Source organism: Camellia sinensis, chromosome 14 (genome assembly GCF_055761805.1).
Source record: "Camellia sinensis isolate YWXY chromosome 14, ASM5576180v1, whole genome shotgun sequence".
Lineage (NCBI taxonomy): Eukaryota > Viridiplantae > Streptophyta > Magnoliopsida > Ericales > Theaceae > Camellia > Camellia sinensis.
The window spans coordinates 103,910,414-103,925,258 of NC_138974.1; the positions used below are offsets into that span (position 1 = coordinate 103,910,414).

General features: G+C 48.3%; 47 non-coding genes across 47 annotated transcripts; all 47 read left to right on the top strand.

Annotated features, from left to right (window-relative positions):
- The first annotated feature begins 152 nt into the window (after window positions 1-152).
- Window positions 153-271, top strand: LOC145811624 (5S ribosomal RNA). The gene has a single exon (XR_014355162.1). It is a non-coding gene; the product is annotated as a 5S ribosomal RNA (ribosomal RNA).
- Window positions 272-466: 195 nt separating this feature from the next.
- LOC145811636 (5S ribosomal RNA) lies at window positions 467-585 on the top strand. Its single transcript, XR_014355173.1, has one exon. It is a non-coding gene; the product is annotated as a 5S ribosomal RNA (ribosomal RNA).
- A 192-nt stretch (window positions 586-777) lies between these two features.
- On the top strand, window positions 778-896 carry LOC145808990 (5S ribosomal RNA). The gene has a single exon (XR_014352484.1). It is a non-coding gene; the product is annotated as a 5S ribosomal RNA (ribosomal RNA).
- A 197-nt stretch (window positions 897-1,093) lies between these two features.
- On the top strand, window positions 1,094-1,212 carry LOC145811647 (5S ribosomal RNA). The gene has a single exon (XR_014355184.1). It is a non-coding gene; the product is annotated as a 5S ribosomal RNA (ribosomal RNA).
- Window positions 1,213-1,409: 197 nt separating this feature from the next.
- LOC145809339 (5S ribosomal RNA) lies at window positions 1,410-1,528 on the top strand. Its single transcript, XR_014352867.1, has one exon. It is a non-coding gene; the product is annotated as a 5S ribosomal RNA (ribosomal RNA).
- Window positions 1,529-1,725: 197 nt separating this feature from the next.
- LOC145809140 (5S ribosomal RNA) lies at window positions 1,726-1,844 on the top strand. The gene has a single exon (XR_014352634.1). It is a non-coding gene; the product is annotated as a 5S ribosomal RNA (ribosomal RNA).
- Window positions 1,845-2,043: 199 nt separating this feature from the next.
- LOC145808966 (5S ribosomal RNA) lies at window positions 2,044-2,162 on the top strand. Its single transcript, XR_014352455.1, has one exon. It is a non-coding gene; the product is annotated as a 5S ribosomal RNA (ribosomal RNA).
- A 199-nt stretch (window positions 2,163-2,361) lies between these two features.
- On the top strand, window positions 2,362-2,480 carry LOC145809327 (5S ribosomal RNA). The gene has a single exon (XR_014352853.1). It is a non-coding gene; the product is annotated as a 5S ribosomal RNA (ribosomal RNA).
- Window positions 2,481-2,677: 197 nt separating this feature from the next.
- Window positions 2,678-2,796, top strand: LOC145811658 (5S ribosomal RNA). Its single transcript, XR_014355195.1, has one exon. It is a non-coding gene; the product is annotated as a 5S ribosomal RNA (ribosomal RNA).
- Window positions 2,797-2,990: 194 nt separating this feature from the next.
- Window positions 2,991-3,109, top strand: LOC145811670 (5S ribosomal RNA). Its single transcript, XR_014355205.1, has one exon. It is a non-coding gene; the product is annotated as a 5S ribosomal RNA (ribosomal RNA).
- Window positions 3,110-3,305: 196 nt separating this feature from the next.
- Window positions 3,306-3,424, top strand: LOC145811680 (5S ribosomal RNA). Its single transcript, XR_014355215.1, has one exon. It is a non-coding gene; the product is annotated as a 5S ribosomal RNA (ribosomal RNA).
- A 200-nt stretch (window positions 3,425-3,624) lies between these two features.
- On the top strand, window positions 3,625-3,743 carry LOC145811690 (5S ribosomal RNA). The gene has a single exon (XR_014355226.1). It is a non-coding gene; the product is annotated as a 5S ribosomal RNA (ribosomal RNA).
- Window positions 3,744-3,939: 196 nt separating this feature from the next.
- On the top strand, window positions 3,940-4,058 carry LOC145809165 (5S ribosomal RNA). The gene has a single exon (XR_014352659.1). It is a non-coding gene; the product is annotated as a 5S ribosomal RNA (ribosomal RNA).
- Window positions 4,059-4,253: 195 nt separating this feature from the next.
- Window positions 4,254-4,372, top strand: LOC145810250 (5S ribosomal RNA). Its single transcript, XR_014353826.1, has one exon. It is a non-coding gene; the product is annotated as a 5S ribosomal RNA (ribosomal RNA).
- A 198-nt stretch (window positions 4,373-4,570) lies between these two features.
- LOC145809325 (5S ribosomal RNA) lies at window positions 4,571-4,689 on the top strand. Its single transcript, XR_014352850.1, has one exon. It is a non-coding gene; the product is annotated as a 5S ribosomal RNA (ribosomal RNA).
- A 199-nt stretch (window positions 4,690-4,888) lies between these two features.
- Window positions 4,889-5,007, top strand: LOC145811701 (5S ribosomal RNA). The gene has a single exon (XR_014355236.1). It is a non-coding gene; the product is annotated as a 5S ribosomal RNA (ribosomal RNA).
- A 197-nt stretch (window positions 5,008-5,204) lies between these two features.
- LOC145811711 (5S ribosomal RNA) lies at window positions 5,205-5,323 on the top strand. The gene has a single exon (XR_014355245.1). It is a non-coding gene; the product is annotated as a 5S ribosomal RNA (ribosomal RNA).
- Window positions 5,324-5,519: 196 nt separating this feature from the next.
- LOC145811720 (5S ribosomal RNA) lies at window positions 5,520-5,638 on the top strand. The gene has a single exon (XR_014355254.1). It is a non-coding gene; the product is annotated as a 5S ribosomal RNA (ribosomal RNA).
- Window positions 5,639-5,834: 196 nt separating this feature from the next.
- Window positions 5,835-5,953, top strand: LOC145809166 (5S ribosomal RNA). The gene has a single exon (XR_014352660.1). It is a non-coding gene; the product is annotated as a 5S ribosomal RNA (ribosomal RNA).
- Window positions 5,954-6,148: 195 nt separating this feature from the next.
- On the top strand, window positions 6,149-6,267 carry LOC145810010 (5S ribosomal RNA). The gene has a single exon (XR_014353577.1). It is a non-coding gene; the product is annotated as a 5S ribosomal RNA (ribosomal RNA).
- A 198-nt stretch (window positions 6,268-6,465) lies between these two features.
- Window positions 6,466-6,584, top strand: LOC145811731 (5S ribosomal RNA). The gene has a single exon (XR_014355265.1). It is a non-coding gene; the product is annotated as a 5S ribosomal RNA (ribosomal RNA).
- A 197-nt stretch (window positions 6,585-6,781) lies between these two features.
- LOC145811740 (5S ribosomal RNA) lies at window positions 6,782-6,900 on the top strand. Its single transcript, XR_014355273.1, has one exon. It is a non-coding gene; the product is annotated as a 5S ribosomal RNA (ribosomal RNA).
- Window positions 6,901-7,100: 200 nt separating this feature from the next.
- LOC145811749 (5S ribosomal RNA) lies at window positions 7,101-7,219 on the top strand. Its single transcript, XR_014355282.1, has one exon. It is a non-coding gene; the product is annotated as a 5S ribosomal RNA (ribosomal RNA).
- Window positions 7,220-7,416: 197 nt separating this feature from the next.
- On the top strand, window positions 7,417-7,535 carry LOC145809224 (5S ribosomal RNA). Its single transcript, XR_014352729.1, has one exon. It is a non-coding gene; the product is annotated as a 5S ribosomal RNA (ribosomal RNA).
- Window positions 7,536-7,728: 193 nt separating this feature from the next.
- On the top strand, window positions 7,729-7,847 carry LOC145811759 (5S ribosomal RNA). Its single transcript, XR_014355292.1, has one exon. It is a non-coding gene; the product is annotated as a 5S ribosomal RNA (ribosomal RNA).
- Window positions 7,848-8,042: 195 nt separating this feature from the next.
- On the top strand, window positions 8,043-8,161 carry LOC145811768 (5S ribosomal RNA). The gene has a single exon (XR_014355301.1). It is a non-coding gene; the product is annotated as a 5S ribosomal RNA (ribosomal RNA).
- A 195-nt stretch (window positions 8,162-8,356) lies between these two features.
- LOC145811780 (5S ribosomal RNA) lies at window positions 8,357-8,475 on the top strand. Its single transcript, XR_014355313.1, has one exon. It is a non-coding gene; the product is annotated as a 5S ribosomal RNA (ribosomal RNA).
- A 200-nt stretch (window positions 8,476-8,675) lies between these two features.
- On the top strand, window positions 8,676-8,794 carry LOC145810279 (5S ribosomal RNA). The gene has a single exon (XR_014353855.1). It is a non-coding gene; the product is annotated as a 5S ribosomal RNA (ribosomal RNA).
- Window positions 8,795-8,992: 198 nt separating this feature from the next.
- Window positions 8,993-9,111, top strand: LOC145811790 (5S ribosomal RNA). The gene has a single exon (XR_014355323.1). It is a non-coding gene; the product is annotated as a 5S ribosomal RNA (ribosomal RNA).
- A 198-nt stretch (window positions 9,112-9,309) lies between these two features.
- LOC145810280 (5S ribosomal RNA) lies at window positions 9,310-9,428 on the top strand. Its single transcript, XR_014353856.1, has one exon. It is a non-coding gene; the product is annotated as a 5S ribosomal RNA (ribosomal RNA).
- A 196-nt stretch (window positions 9,429-9,624) lies between these two features.
- Window positions 9,625-9,743, top strand: LOC145810289 (5S ribosomal RNA). Its single transcript, XR_014353865.1, has one exon. It is a non-coding gene; the product is annotated as a 5S ribosomal RNA (ribosomal RNA).
- Window positions 9,744-9,942: 199 nt separating this feature from the next.
- LOC145811800 (5S ribosomal RNA) lies at window positions 9,943-10,061 on the top strand. The gene has a single exon (XR_014355333.1). It is a non-coding gene; the product is annotated as a 5S ribosomal RNA (ribosomal RNA).
- A 194-nt stretch (window positions 10,062-10,255) lies between these two features.
- Window positions 10,256-10,374, top strand: LOC145811811 (5S ribosomal RNA). Its single transcript, XR_014355343.1, has one exon. It is a non-coding gene; the product is annotated as a 5S ribosomal RNA (ribosomal RNA).
- Window positions 10,375-10,570: 196 nt separating this feature from the next.
- On the top strand, window positions 10,571-10,689 carry LOC145809070 (5S ribosomal RNA). The gene has a single exon (XR_014352564.1). It is a non-coding gene; the product is annotated as a 5S ribosomal RNA (ribosomal RNA).
- Window positions 10,690-10,885: 196 nt separating this feature from the next.
- Window positions 10,886-11,004, top strand: LOC145811820 (5S ribosomal RNA). Its single transcript, XR_014355351.1, has one exon. It is a non-coding gene; the product is annotated as a 5S ribosomal RNA (ribosomal RNA).
- A 195-nt stretch (window positions 11,005-11,199) lies between these two features.
- Window positions 11,200-11,318, top strand: LOC145811829 (5S ribosomal RNA). The gene has a single exon (XR_014355360.1). It is a non-coding gene; the product is annotated as a 5S ribosomal RNA (ribosomal RNA).
- A 196-nt stretch (window positions 11,319-11,514) lies between these two features.
- On the top strand, window positions 11,515-11,633 carry LOC145811839 (5S ribosomal RNA). The gene has a single exon (XR_014355370.1). It is a non-coding gene; the product is annotated as a 5S ribosomal RNA (ribosomal RNA).
- Window positions 11,634-11,833: 200 nt separating this feature from the next.
- Window positions 11,834-11,952, top strand: LOC145811849 (5S ribosomal RNA). Its single transcript, XR_014355380.1, has one exon. It is a non-coding gene; the product is annotated as a 5S ribosomal RNA (ribosomal RNA).
- Window positions 11,953-12,150: 198 nt separating this feature from the next.
- LOC145810281 (5S ribosomal RNA) lies at window positions 12,151-12,269 on the top strand. Its single transcript, XR_014353857.1, has one exon. It is a non-coding gene; the product is annotated as a 5S ribosomal RNA (ribosomal RNA).
- A 196-nt stretch (window positions 12,270-12,465) lies between these two features.
- On the top strand, window positions 12,466-12,584 carry LOC145810290 (5S ribosomal RNA). The gene has a single exon (XR_014353866.1). It is a non-coding gene; the product is annotated as a 5S ribosomal RNA (ribosomal RNA).
- A 198-nt stretch (window positions 12,585-12,782) lies between these two features.
- On the top strand, window positions 12,783-12,901 carry LOC145811858 (5S ribosomal RNA). Its single transcript, XR_014355390.1, has one exon. It is a non-coding gene; the product is annotated as a 5S ribosomal RNA (ribosomal RNA).
- Window positions 12,902-13,095: 194 nt separating this feature from the next.
- LOC145811867 (5S ribosomal RNA) lies at window positions 13,096-13,214 on the top strand. The gene has a single exon (XR_014355400.1). It is a non-coding gene; the product is annotated as a 5S ribosomal RNA (ribosomal RNA).
- A 198-nt stretch (window positions 13,215-13,412) lies between these two features.
- LOC145809071 (5S ribosomal RNA) lies at window positions 13,413-13,531 on the top strand. Its single transcript, XR_014352565.1, has one exon. It is a non-coding gene; the product is annotated as a 5S ribosomal RNA (ribosomal RNA).
- A 195-nt stretch (window positions 13,532-13,726) lies between these two features.
- LOC145811878 (5S ribosomal RNA) lies at window positions 13,727-13,845 on the top strand. The gene has a single exon (XR_014355411.1). It is a non-coding gene; the product is annotated as a 5S ribosomal RNA (ribosomal RNA).
- A 195-nt stretch (window positions 13,846-14,040) lies between these two features.
- On the top strand, window positions 14,041-14,159 carry LOC145811888 (5S ribosomal RNA). The gene has a single exon (XR_014355420.1). It is a non-coding gene; the product is annotated as a 5S ribosomal RNA (ribosomal RNA).
- Window positions 14,160-14,352: 193 nt separating this feature from the next.
- On the top strand, window positions 14,353-14,471 carry LOC145809721 (5S ribosomal RNA). Its single transcript, XR_014353283.1, has one exon. It is a non-coding gene; the product is annotated as a 5S ribosomal RNA (ribosomal RNA).
- A 197-nt stretch (window positions 14,472-14,668) lies between these two features.
- On the top strand, window positions 14,669-14,787 carry LOC145810282 (5S ribosomal RNA). Its single transcript, XR_014353858.1, has one exon. It is a non-coding gene; the product is annotated as a 5S ribosomal RNA (ribosomal RNA).
- The last annotated feature ends 58 nt before the right edge of the window (window positions 14,788-14,845 follow it).

Genomic DNA, 14,845 nt, shown 5'->3' on the forward strand with positions numbered 1-14,845 from the left:
GACAGCCTGTCCGATTTTTAGCCCATTCAATCGGCTTCGCCTCCTTTTCGACAATTTCTCCCTTTTAAACCATTTCCAGATTATCCTGTTCCATTCAATTTCATTTTTTTCCCCGTCTACTGCTTAAAACAATAAAGTCGCGGTTAATCTTCGGGTGCGATCATACCAGCACTAATGCACCGGATCCCATCAGAACTCCGCAGTTAAGCGTGCTTGGGCGAGAGTAGTACTAGGATGGGTGACCCCCTGGGAAGTCCTCGTGTTGCACCCCTTTTGTCCCTTTTTCCACAACCCCCCCCTTTTTTTTTTCCCCGGACAGCCTGTCCGATTTTTAGCCCATTCAATCGCCTTCGCCTCCTTTTCGTCAATTTCTCCCTTTTAAACCATTTCCAGATTATCCTGTTCCATTCAATTTCATTTTTTTCCCCGTCTACTGCTTAAAACAATAAAGTCGCGGTTAATCTTCGGGTGCGATCATACCAGCACTAATGCACCGGATCCCATCAGAACTCCGCAGTTAAGCGTGCTTGGGCGAGAGTAGTACTAGGATGGGTGACCCCCTGGGAAGTCCTCGTGTTGCACCCCTTTTGTCCCTTTTTCCACCCCCCCCCTTTTTTTTTCCCCGGACAGCCTGTCCGATTTTTAGCCCATTCAATCGCCTTCGCCTCCTTTTCGACAATTTCTCCCTTTTAAACCATTTCCAGATTATCCTGTTCCATTCAATTTCATTTTTTTCCCCGTCTACTGCTTAAAACAATAAAGTCGCGGTTAATCTTCGGGTGCGATCATACCAGCACTAATGCACCGGATCCCATCAGAACTCCGCAGTTAAGCGTGCTTGGGCGAGAGTAGTACTAGGATGGGTGACCCCCTGGGAAGTCCTCGTGTTGCACCCTTTTTGTCCCTTTTTCCACCACCCCCCCCCCTTTTTTTTTTCCCCGGACAGCCTGTCCGATTTTTAGCCCATTCAATCGCCTTCGCCTCCTTTTCGACAATTTCTCCCTTTTAAACCATTTCCAGATTATCCTGTTCCATTCAATTTCATTTTTTTCCCCGTCTACTGCTTAAAACAATAAAGTCGCGGTTAATCTTCGGGTGCGATCATACCAGCACTAATGCACCGGATCCCATCAGAACTCCGCAGTTAAGCGTGCTTGGGCGAGAGTAGTACTAGGATGGGTGACCCCCTGGGAAGTCCTCGTGTTGCACCCCTTTTGTCCCTTTTTCCACCACCCCCCCCCCTTTTTTTTTTCCCCGGACAGCCTGTCCGATTTTTAGCCCATTCAATCACCTTCGCCTCCTTTTCGACAATTTCTCCCTTTTAAACCATTTCCAGATTATCCTGTTCCATTCAATTTCATTTTTTTCCCCGTCTACTACTTAAAACAATAAAGTCGCGGTTAATCTTCGGGTGCAATCATACCAGCACTAATGCACTGGATCCCATCAGAACTCCGCAGTTAAGCGTGCTTGGGCGAGAGTAGTACTAGGATGGGTGACCCCCTGGGAAGTCCTCGTGTTGCACCCCTTTTGTCCCTTTTTCCACCACCCCCCCCCCTTTTTTTTTTCCTCGGACAGCCTGGCCGATTTTTAGCCCATTCAATCGGCTTCGCCTCCTTTTCGGCAATTTCTCCCTTTTAAACCATTTCCAGATTATCCTGTTCCATTCAATTTCATTTTTTTCCCCGTCTACTGCTTAAAACAATAAAGTCGCGGTTAATCTTCGGGTGCGATCATACCAGCACAAATGCACCGGATCCCATCAGAACTCCGCAGTTAAGCGTGCTTGGGCGAGAGTAGTACTAGGATGGGTGACCCCCTGGGAAGTCCTCGTGTTGCACCCCTTTTGTCCCTTTTTCCACCACCCCCCCCCCCCTTTTTTTTTTCCCCGGACAGCCTGTCCGATTTTTAGCCCATTCAATCGGCTTCGCCTCCTTTTCGACAATTTCTCCCTTTTAAACCATTTCCAGATTATCCTGTTCCATTCAATTTCATTTTTTTCCCCGTCTACTGCTTAAAACAATAAAGTCGCGGTTAATCTTCGGGTGCAATCATACCAGCACTAATGCACCGGATCCCATCAGAACTCCGCAGTTAAGCGTGCTTGGGCGAGAGTAGTACTAGGATGGGTGACCCCCTGGGAAGTCCTCGTGTTGCACCCCTTTTGTCCCTTTTTCCACCACCCCCCCCCCCCTTTTTTTTTTCCCCGGACAGCCTGTCCGATTTTTAGCCCATTCAATCGCCTTCGCCTCCTTTTCGACAATTTCTCCCTTTTAAACCATTTCCAGATTATCCTGTTCCATTCAATTTCATTTTTTTCCCCGTCTACTGCTTAAAACAATAAAGTCGCGGTTGATCTTCGGGTGCGATCATACCAGCACTAATTCACCGGATCCCATCAGAACTCCGCAGTTAAGCGTGCTTGGGCGAGAGTAGTACTAGGATGGGTGACCCCCTGGGAAGTCCTCGTGTTGCACCCCTTTTGTCCCTTTTTCCACCACCCCCCCCCCTTTTTTTTTTCCCCGGACAGCCTGTCCGATTTTTAGCCCATTCAATCGCCTTCGCCTCCTTTTCGACAATTTCTCCCTTTTAAACCATTTCCAGATTATCCTGTTCCATTCATTTTCATTTTTTTCCCCGTCTACTGCTTAAAACAATAAAGTCGCGGTTAATCTTCGGGTGCGATCATACCAGCACTAATGCACCGGATCCCATCAGAACTCCGCAGTTAAGCGTGCTTGGGCGAGAGTAGTACTAGGATGGGTGACCCCCTGGGAAGTCCTCGTGTTGCACCCCTTTTGTCCCTTTTTCCACCCCCCCCCCTTTTTTTTTTCCCCGGACAGCCTGTCCGATTTTTAGCCCATTCAATCGCCTTCGCCTCCTTTTCGACAATTTCTCCCTTTTAAACCATTTCCAGATTATCCTGTTCCATTCAATTTCATTTTTTTCCCCGTCTACTGCTTAAAACAATAAAGTCGCGGTTAATCTTCGGGTGCGATCATACCAGCACTAATGCACCGGATCCCATCAGAACTCCGCAGTTAAGCGTGCTTGGGCGAGAGTAGTACTAGGATGGGTGACCCCCTGGGAAGTCCTCGTGTTGCACCCCTTTTGTCCCTTTTTCCACCACCCCCCCCCCTTTTTTTTTTCCCCGGACAGCCTGTCTGATTTTTAGCCCATTCAATCGCCTTCGCCTCCTTTTCGACAATTTCTCCCTTTTAAACCATTTCCAGATTATCCTGTTCCATTCAATTTCATTTTTTCCCCGTCTACTGCTTAGAACAATAAAGTCGCGGTTAATCTTCGGGTGCGATCATACCAGCACTAATGCACCGGATCCCATCAGAACTCCGCAGTTAAGCGTGCTTGGGCGAGAGTAGTACTAGGATGGGTGACCCCCTGGGAAGTCCTCGTGTTGCACCCCTTTTGTCCCTTTTTCCACCACCCCCCCCCCCCCTTTTTTTTTTCCCCGGACAGCCTGTCCGATTTTTAGCCCATTCAATCGCCTTCGCCTCCTTTTCGACAATTTCTCCCTTTTAAACCATTTCCAGATTATCCTGTTCCATTCAATTTCATTTTTTTCCCCGTCTACTGCTTAAAACAATAAAGTCGCGGTTAATCTTCGGGTGCGATCATACCAGCACTAATGCACCGGATCCCATCAGAACTCCGCAGTTAAGCGTGCTTGGGCGAGAGTAGTACTAGGATGGGTGACCCCCTGGGAAGTCCTCGTGTTGCACCCCTTTTGTCCCTTTTTCCACCACCCCCCCCCTTTTTTTTTTCCCCGGACAGCCTGTCCGATTTTTAGCCCATTCAATCGCCTTCGCCTCCTTTTCGACAATTTCTCCCTTTTAAACCATTTCCAGATTATCTTGTTCCATTCAATTTCATTTTTTTCCCCGTCTACTGCTTAAAACAATAAAGTCGCGGTTAATCTTCGGGTGCGATCATACCAGCACTAATGCACCGGATCCCATCAGAACTCCGCAGTTAAGTGTGCTTGGGCGAGAGTAGTACTAGGATGGGTGACCCCCTGGGAAGTCCTCGTGTTGCACCCCTTTTGTCCCTTTTTCCACCACCCCCCCCTTTTTTTTTTCCCCGGACAGCCTGTCCGATTTTTAGCCCATTCAATCGCCTTCGCCTCCTTTTCGACAATTTCTCCCTTTTAAACCATTTCCAGATTATCCTGTTCCATTCAATTTCATTTTTTTCCCCGTCTACTGCTTAAAACAATAAAGTCGCGGTTAATCTTCGGGTGCGATCATACTAGCACTAATGCACCGGATCCCATCAGAACTCCGCAGTTAAGCGTGCTCGGGCGAGAGTAGTACTAGGATGGGTGACCCACTGGGAAGTCCTCGTGTTGCACCCCTTTTGTCCCTTTTTCCACCACCCCCTCCCCTTTTTTTTTTTCCCCGGACAGCCTGTCCGATTTTTAGCCCATTCAATCGCCTTCGCCTCCTTTTCGACAATTTCTCCCTTTTAAACCATTTGCAGATTATCCTGTTCCATTCAATTTCATTTTTTTCCCCGTCTACTGCTTAAAACAATAAAGTCGCGGTTAATCTTCGGGTGCGATCATACCAGCACTAATGCACCGGATCCCATCAGAACTCCGCAGTTAAGCGTGCTTGGGCGAGAGTAGTACTAGGATGGGTGACCCCCTAGGAAGTCCTCGTGTTGCACCCCTTTTGTCCCTTTTTCCACCACCCCCCCCCCCCTTTTTTTTTTCCCCGGACAGCCTGTCCGATTTTTAGCCCATTCAATCGCCTTCGCCTCCTTTTCGACAATTTCTCCCTTTTAAACCATTTCCAGATTATCCTGTTCCATTCAATTTCATTTTTTTCCCCGTCTACTGCTTAAAACAATAAAGTCGCGGTTAATCTTCGGGTGCGATCATACCAGCACTAATGCACCGGATCCCATCAGAACTCCGCAGTTAAGCGTGCTTGGGCGAGAGTAGTACTAGGATGGGTGACCCCCTGGGAAGTCCTCGTGTTGCACCCCTTTTGTCCCTTTTTCCACCACCCCCCCCCCCTTTTTTTTTTCCCCGGACAGCCTGTCCGATTTTTAGCCCATTCAATCGCCTTCGCCTCCTTTTCGACAATTTCTCCCTTTTAAACCATTTCCAGATTATCCTGTTCCATTCAATTTCATTTTTTCCCCGTCTACTGCTTAGAACAATAAAGTCGCGGTTAATCTTCGGGTGCGATCATACCAGCACTAATGCACCGGATCCCATCAGAACTCCGCAGTTAAGCGTGCTTGGGCGAGAGTAGTACTAGGATGGGTGACCCCCTGGGAAGTCCTCGTGTTGCACCCCTTTTGTCCCTTTTTCCACCACCCCCCCCCTTTTTTTTTTCCCCGGACAGCCTGTCCGATTTTTAGCCCATTCAATCGCCTTCGCCTCCTTTTCGACAATTTCTCCCTTTTAAACCATTTCCAGATTATCCTGTTCCATTCAATTTCATTTTTTTCCCCGTCTACTGCTTAAAACAATAAAGTCGCGGTTAATCTTCGGGTGCGATCATACCAGCACTAATGCACCGGATCCCATCAGAACTCCGCAGTTAAGCGTGCTTGGGCGAGAGTAGTACTAGGATGGGTGACCCCCTGGGAAGTCCTCGTGTTGCACCCCTTTTGTCCCTTTTTCCACCACCCCCCCCCTTTTTTTTTTCCCCGGACAGCCTGTCCGATTTTTAGCCCATTCAATCGCCTTCGCCTCCTTTTCGACAATTTCTCCCTTTTAAACCATTTCCAGATTATCTTGTTCCATTCAATTTCATTTTTTTCCCCGTCTACTGCTTAAAACAATAAAGTCGCGGTTAATCTTCGGGTGCGATCATACCAGCACTAATGCACCGGATCCCATCAGAACTCCGCAGTTAAGTGTGCTTGGGCGAGAGTAGTACTAGGATGGGTGACCCCCTGGGAAGTCCTCGTGTTGCACCCCTTTTGTCCCTTTTTCCACCACCCCCCCCTTTTTTTTTTCCCCGGACAGCCTGTCCGATTTTTAGCCCATTCAATCGCCTTCGCCTCCTTTTCGACAATTTCTCCCTTTTAAACCATTTCCAGATTATCCTGTTCCATTCAATTTCATTTTTTTCCCCGTCTACTGCTTAAAACAATAAAGTCGCGGTTAATCTTCGGGTGCGATCATACCAGAACTAATGCACCGGATCCCATCAGAACTCCGCAGTTAAGCGTGCTCGGGCGAGAGTAGTACTAGGATGGGTGACCCCCTGGGAAGTCCTCGTGTTGCACCCCTTTTGTCCCTTTTTCCACCACCCCCTCCCCTTTTTTTTTTTCCCCGGACAGCCTGTCCGATTTTTAGCCCATTCAATCGCCTTCGCCTCCTTTTCGACAATTTCTCCCTTTTAAACCATTTGCAGATTATCCTGTTCCATTCAATTTCATTTTTTTCCCCGTCTACTGCTTAAAACAATAAAGTCGCGGTTAATCTTCGGGTGCGATCATACCAGCACTAATGCACCGGATCCCATCAGAACTCCGCAGTTAAGCGTGCTTGGGCGAGAGTAGTACTAGGATGGGTGACCCCCTGGGAAGTCCTCGTGTTGCACCCCTTTTGTCCCTTTTTCCACCACCCCCCCCCCTTTTTTTTTTCCCCGGACAGCCTGTTCGATTTTTAGCCCATTCAATCGCCTTCGCCTCCTTTTCGACAATTTCTCCCTTTTAAACCATTTCCAGATTATCCTGTTCCATTCAATTTCATTTTTTTCCTCGTCTACTGCTTAAAACAATAAAGTCGCGGTTAATCTTCGGGTGCGATCATACCAGCACTAATGCACCGGATCCCATCAGAACTCCGCAGTTAAGCGTGCTTGGGCGAGAGTAGTACTAGGATGGGTGACCCCCTGGGAAGTCCTCGTGTTGCACCCCTTTTGTCCCTTTTTCCACCACCCCCCCCCCCCCTTTTTTTTTTCCCCGGACAGCCTGTCCGATTTTTAGCCCATTCAATCGGCTTCGCCTCCTTTTCGACAATTTCTCCCTTTTAAACCATTTCCAGATTATCCTGTTCCATTCAATTTCATTTTTTTCCCCGTCTACTGCTTAAAACAATAAAGTCGCGGTTAATCTTCGGGTGCGATCATACCAGCACTAATGCACCGGATCCCATCAGAACTCCGCAGTTAAGCGTGCTTGGGCGAGAGTAGTACTAGGATGGGTGACCCCCTGGGAAGTCCTCGTGTTGCACCCCTTTTGTCCCTTTTTCCACCACCACCCCCCCTTTTTTTTTTCCCCGGACAGCCTGTCCGATTTTTAGCCCATTCAATCGCCTTCGCCTCCTTTTCGACAATTTCTCCCTTTTAAACCATTTGCAGATTATCCTGTTCCATTCAATTTCATTTTTTTCCCCGTCTACTGCTTAAAACAATAAAGTCGCGGTTAATCTTCGGGTGCGATCATACCAGTACTAATGCACCGGATCCCATCAGAACTCCGCAGTTAAGCGTGCTTGGGCGAGAGTAGTACTAGGATGGGTGACCCCCTGGGAAGTCCTCGTGTTGCACCCCTTTTGTCCCTTTTTCCACCACCCCCCCCCTTTTTTTTTTCCCCGGACAGCCTGTCCGATTTTTAGCCCATTCAATCGCCTTCGCCTCCTTTTCGACAATTTCTCCCTTTTAAACCATTTCCAGATTATCCTGTTCCATTCAATTTCATTTTTTTCCCCTACTGCTTAAAACAATAAAGTCGCGGTTAATCTTCGGGTGCGATCATACCAGCACTAATGCACCGGATCCCATCAGAACTCCGCAGTTAAGCGTGCTTGGGCGAGAGTAGTACTAGGATGGGTGACCCCCTGGGAAGTCCTCGTGTTGCACCCCTTTTGTCCCTTTTTCCACCACCCCCCCCTTTTTTTTTTCCCCGGACAGCCTGTCCGATTTTTAGCCCATTCAATCGCCTTCGCCTCCTTTTCGACAATTTCTCCCTTTTAAACCATTTCCAGATTATCCTGTTCCATTCAATTTCATTTTTTTCCCCGTCTACTGCTTAAAACAATAAAGTCGCGGTTAATCTTCGGGTGCGATCATACCAGCACTAATGCACCGGATCCCATCAGAACTCCGCAGTTAAGCGTGCTTGGGCGAGAGTAGTACTAGGATGGGTGACCCCCTGGGAAGTCCTCGTGTTGCACCCCTTTTGTCCCTTTTTCCACCACCCCCCCCTTTTTTTTTTCCCCGGACAGCCTGTCCGATTTTTAGCCCATTCAATCGCCTTCGCCTCCTTTTCGACAATTTCTCCCTTTTAAACCATTTCCAGATTATCCTGTTCCATTCAATTTCATTTTTTTCCCCGTCTACTGCTTAAAACAATAAAGTCGCGGTTAATCTTCGGGTGCGATCATACCAGCACTAATGCACCGGATCCCATCAGAACTCCGCAGTTAAGCGTGCTTGGGCGAGAGTAGTACTAGGATGGGTGACCCCCTGGGAAGTCCTCGTGTTGCACCCCTTTTGTCCCTTTTTCCACCACCCCCCCCCCCCCTTTTTTTTTTCCCCCGACAGCCTGTCCGATTTTTAGCCCATTCAATCGCCTTCGCCTCGTTTTCGACAATTTCTCCCTTTTAAACCATTTCCAGATTATCCTGTTCCATTCAATTTCATTTTTTTCCCCGTCTACTGCTTAAAACAATAAAGTCGCGGTTAATCTTCGGGTGCGATCATACCAGCACTAATGCACCGGATCCCATCAGAACTCCGCAGTTAAGCGTGGTTGGGCGAGAGTAGTACTAGGATGGGTGACCCCCTGGGAAGTCCTCGTGTTGCACCCCTTTTGTCCCTTTTTCCACCACCCCCCCCCCCTTTTTTTTTTCCCCGGACGGCCTGTCCGATTTTTAGCCCATTCAATCGCCTTCGCCTCCTTTTCGACAATTTCTCCCTTTTAAACCATTTCCAGATTATCCTGTTCCATTCAATTTCATTTTTTTCCCCGTCTACTGCTTAAAACAATAAAGTCGCGGTTAATCTTTGGGTGCGATCATACCAGCACTAATGCACCGGATCCCATCAGAACTCCGCAGTTAAGCGTGCTTGGGCGAGAGTAGTACTAGGATGGGTGACCCCCTGGGAAGTCCTCGTGTTGCACCCCTTTTGTCCCTTTTTCCACCACCCCCCCCCCCTTTTTTTTTCCCCCGGACAACCTGTCCGATTTTTAGCCCATTCAATCGCCTTCGCCTCCTTTTCGACAATTTCTCCCTTTTAAACCATTTCCAGATTATCCTGTTCCATTCAATTTCATTTTTTTCCCCGTCTACGGCTTAAAACAATAAAGTCGCGGTTAATCTTCGGGTGCGATCATACCAGCACTAATGCACCGGATCCCATCAGAACTCCGCAGTTAAGCGTGGTTGGGCGAGAGTAGTACTAGGATGGGTGACCCCCTGGGAAGTCCTCGTGTTGCACCCCTTTTGTCCCTTTTTCCACCACCCCCCCTCTTTTTTTTTTCCCCGGACAGCCTGTCCGATTTTTAGCCCATTCAATCGCCTTCGCCTCCTTTTCGACAATTTCTCCCTTTTAAACCATTTCCAGATTATCCTGTTCCATTCAATTTCATTTTTTTCCCCGTCTACTGCTTAAAACAATGAAGTCGCGGTTAATCTTCGGGTGCGATCATACCAGCACTAATGCATCGGATCCCATCAGAACTCCGCAGTTAAGCGTGCTTGGGCGAGAGTAGTACTAGGATGGGTGACCCCCTGGGAAGTCCTCGTGTTGCACACCTTTTGTCCCTTTTTCCACCACCCCCCCCCCCCTTTTTTTTTTCCCCGGACAGCCTGTCCGATTTTTAGCCCATTCAATCGCCTTCGCCTCCTTTTCGACAATTTCTCCCTTTTAAACCATTTCCAGATTATCCTGTTCCATTCAATTTCATTTTTTTCCCCGTCTACTGCTTAAAACAATGAAGTCGCGGTTAATCTTCGGGTGCGATCATACCAGCACTAATGCACCGGATCCCATCAGAACTCCGCAGTTAAGCGTGCTTGGGCGAGAGTAGTACTAGGATGGGTGACCCCCTGGGAAGTCCTCGTGTTGCACCCCTTTTGTCCCTTTTTCCACCACCCCCCCCTTTTTTTTTCCCCGGACAGCCTGTCCGATTTTTAGCCCATTCAATCGCCTTCGCCTCCTTTTCGACAATTTCTCCCTTTTAAACCATTTCCAGATTATCCTGTTCCATTCAATTTCATTTTTTTCCCCGTCTACTGCTTAAAACAATAAAGTCGCGGTTAATCTTCGGGTGCGATCATACCAGCACTAATGCACCGGATCCCATCAGAACTCCGCAGTTAAGCGTGCTTGGGCGAGAGTAGTACTAGGATGGGTGACCCCCTGGGAAGTCCTCGTGTTGCACCCCTTTTGTCCCTTTTTCCACCACCCCCCCCCCTTTTTTTTTCCCCGGACAGCCTGTCCGATTTTTAGCCCATTCAATCGCCTTCGCCTCCTTTTCGACAATTTCTCCCTTTTAAACCATTTCCAGATTATCCTGTTCCATTCAATTTCATTTTTTTCCCCGTCTACTGCTTAAAACAATAAAGTCGCGGTTAATCTTCGGGTGCGATCATACCAGCACTAATGCACCGGATCCCATCAGAACTCCGCAGCTAAGCGTGCTTGGGCGAGAGTAGTACTAGGATGGGTGACCCCCTGGGAAGTCCTCGTGTTGCACCCCTTTTGTCCCTTTTTCCACCACCCCCCCCCTTTTTTTTTTCCCCGGACAGCCTGTCCGATTTTTAGCCCATTCAATCGCCTTCGCCTCCTTTTCGACAATTTCTCCCTTTTAAACCATTTCCAGATTATCCTGTTCCATTCAATTTCATTTTTTTCCCCGTCTACTGCTTAAAACAATAAAGTCGCGGTTAATCTTCGGGTGCGATCATACCAGCACTAATGCACCGGATCCCATCAGAACTCCGCAGTTAAGCGTGCTTGGGCGAGAGTAGTACTAGGATGGGTGACCCCCTGGGAAGTCCTCGTGTTGCACCCCTTTTGTCCCTTTTTCCACCACCCCCCCCTTTTTTTTTTCCCCGGACAGCCTGTCCGATTTTTAGCCCATTCAATCGCCTTCGCCTCCTTTTCGACAATTTCTCCCTTTTAAACCATTTCCAGATTATCCTGTTCCATTCAATTTCATTTTTTTCCCCGTCTACTGCTTAAAACAATAAAGTCGCGGTTAATCTTCGGGTGCGATCATACCAGCACTAATGCACCGGATCCCATCAGAACTCCGCAGTTAAGCGTGCTTGGGCGAGAGTAGTACTAGGATGGGTGACCCCCTGGGAAGTCCTCGTGTTGCACCCCTTTTGTCCCTTTTTCCACCACCCCCCCCCCTTTTTTTTTCCCCGGACAGCCTGTCCGATTTTTAGCCCATTCAATCGCCTTCGCCTCGTTTTCGACAATTTCTCCCTTTTAAACCATTTCCAGATTATCCTGTTCCATTCAATTTCATTTTTTTCCCCGTCTACTGCTTAAAACAATAAAGTCGCGGTTAATCTTCGGGTGCGATCATACCAGCACTAATGCACCGGATCCCATCAGAACTCCGCAGTTAAGCGTGCTTGGGCGAGAGTAGTACTAGGATGGGTGACCCCCTGGGAAGTCCTCGTGTTGCACCCCTTTTGTCCCTTTTTCCACCACCCCCCCCCCCCCTTTTTTTTTTCCCCGGACGGCCTGTCCGATTTTTAGCCCATTCAATCGCCTTCGCCTCCTTTTCGACAATTTCTCCCTTTTAAACCATTTCCAGATTATCCTGTTCCATTCAATTTCATTTTTTTCCCCGTCTACTGCTTAAAACAATAAAGTCGCGGTTAATCTTTGGGTGCGATCATACCAGCACTAATGCACCGGATCCCATCAGAACTCCGCAGTTAAGCGTGCTTGGGCGAGAGTAGTACTAGGATGGGTGACCCCCTGGGAAGTCCTCGTGTTGCACCCCTTTTGTCCCTTTTTCCACCACCCCCCCCCCCTTTTTTTTTCCCCCGGACAACCTGTCCGATTTTTAGCCCATTCAATCGCCTTCGCCTCCTTTTCGACAATTTCTCCCTTTTAAACCATTTCCAGATTATCCTGTTCCATTCAATTTCATTTTTTTCCCCGTCTACGGCTTAAAACAATAAAGTCGCGGTTAATCTTCGGGTGCGATCATACCAGCACTAATGCACCGGATCCCATCAGAACTCCGCAGTTAAGCGTGGTTGGGCGAGAGTAGTACTAGGATGGGTGACCCCCTGGGAAGTCCTCGTGTTGCACCCCTTTTGTCCCTTTTTCCACCACCCCCCCTCTTTTTTTTTTCCCCGGACAGCCTGTCCGATTTTTAGCCCATTCAATCGCCTTCGCCCCCTTTTCGACAATTTCTCCCTTTTAAACCATTTCGAGATTATCCTGTTCCATTCAATTTCATTTTTTTCCCCGTCTACTGCTTAAAACAATAAAGTCGCGGTTAATCTTCGGGTGCGATCATACCAGCACTAATGCATCGGATCCCATCAGAACTCCGCAGTTAAGCGTGCTTGGGCGAGAGTAGTACTAGGATGGGTGACCCCCTGGGAAGTCCTCGTGTTGCACACCTTTTGTCCCTTTTTCCACCACCCCCCCCCCCTTTTTTTTTTCCCCGGACAGCCTGTCCGATTTTTAGCCCATTCAATCGCCTTCGCCTCCTTTTCGACAATTTCTCCCTTTTAAACCATTTCCAGATTATCCTGTTCCATTCAATTTCATTTTTTTCCCCGTCTACTGGTTAAAACAATGAAGTCGCGGTTAATCTTCGGGTGCGATCATACCAGCACTAATGCACCGGATCCCATCAGAACTCCGCAGTTAAGCGTGCTTGGGCGAGAGTAGTACTAGGATGGGTGACCCCCTGGGAAGTCCTCGTGTTGCACCCCTTTTGTCCCTTTTTCCACCACCCCCCCCTTTTTTTTTCCCCGGACAGCCTGTCCGATTTTTAGCCCATTCAATCGCCTTCGCCTCCTTTTCGACAATTTCTCCCTTTTAAACCATTTCCAGATTATCCTGTTCCATTCAATTTCATTTTTTTCCCCGTCTACTGCTTAAAACAATAAAGTCGCGGTTAATCTTCGGGTGCGATCATACCAGCACTAATGCACCGGATCCCATCAGAACTCCGCAGTTAAGCGTGCTTGGGCGAGAGTAGTACTAGGATGGGTGACCCCCTGGGAAGTCCTCGTGTTGCACCCCTTTTGTCCCTTTTTCCACCACCCCCCCCCCCCTTTTTTTTTCCCCGGACAGCCTGTCCGATTTTTAGCCCATTCAATCGCCTTCGCCTCCTTTTCGACAATTTCTCCCTTTTAAACCATTTCCAGATTATCCTGTTCCATTCAATTTCATTTTTTTCCCCGTCTACTGCTTAAAACAATAAAGTCGCGGTTAATCTTCGGGTGCGATCATACCAGCACTAATGCACCGGATCCCATCAGAACTCCGCAGCTAAGCGTGCTTGGGCGAGAGTAGTACTAGGATGGGTGACCCCCTGGGAAGTCCTCGTGTTGCACCCCTTTTGTCCCTTTTTCCACCACCCCCCCCCCCTTTTTTTTTTCCCCGGACAGCCTGTCCGATTTTTAGCCCATTCAATCGCCTTCGCCTCCTTTTCGACAATTTCTCCCTTTTAAACCATTTCCAGATTATCCTGTTCCATTCAATTTCATTTTTTTCCCCTACTGCTTAAAACAATAAAGTCGCGGTTAATCTTCGGGTGCGATCATACCAGCACTAATGCACCGGATCCCATCAGAACTCCGCAGTTAAGCGTGCTTGGGCGAGAGTAGTACTAGGATGGGTGACCCCCTGGGAAGTCCTCGTGTTGCACCCCTTTTGTCCCTTTTTCCACCACCCCCCCCTTTTTTTTTTCCCCGGACAGCCTGTCCGATTTTTAGCCCATTCAATCGCCTTCGCCTCCTTTTCGACAATTTCTCCCTTTTAAACCATTTCCAGATTATCCTGTTCCATTCAATTTCATTTTTTTCCCCGTCTACTGCTTAAAACAATAAAGTCGCGGTTAATCTTCGGGTGCGATCATACCAGCACTAATGCACCGGATCCCATCAGAACTCCGCAGTTAAGCGTGCTTGGGCGAGAGTAGTACTAGGATGGGTGACCCCCTGGGAAGTCCTCGTGTTGCACCCCTTTTGTCCCTTTTTCCACCACCCCCCCCTTTTTTTTCCCCGGACAGCCTGTCCGATTTTTAGCCCATTCAATCGCCTTCGCCTCCTTTTCGACAATTTCTCCCTTTTAAACCATTTCCAGATTATCCTGTTCCATTCAATTTCATTTTTTTCCCCGTCTACTGCTTAAAACAATAAAGTCGCGGTTAATCTTTGGGTGCGATCATACCAGCACTAATGCACCGGATCCCAACAGAACTCCGCAGTTAAGCGTGCTTGGGCGAGAGTAGTACTAGGATGGGTGACCCCCTGGGAAGTCCTCGTGTTGCACCCCTTTTGTCCCTTTTTCCACCACCCCCCCCCCTTTTTTTTTCCCCCGGACAACCTGTCCGATTTTTAGCCCATTCAATCGCCTTCGCCTCCTTTTCGACAATTTCTCCCTTTTAAACCATTTCCAGATTATCCTGTTCCATTCAATTTCATTTTTTTCCCCGTCTACGGCTTAAAACAATAAAGTCGCGGTTAATCTTCGGGTGCGATCATACCAGCACTAATGCACCGGATCCCATCAGAACTCCGCAGTTAAGCGTGGTTGGGCGAGAGTAGTACTAGGATGGGTGACCCCCTGGGAAGTCCTCGTGTTGCACCCCTTTTGTCCCTTTTTCCACCACCCCCCCTCTTTTTTTTTTCCCCGGACAGCCTGTCCGA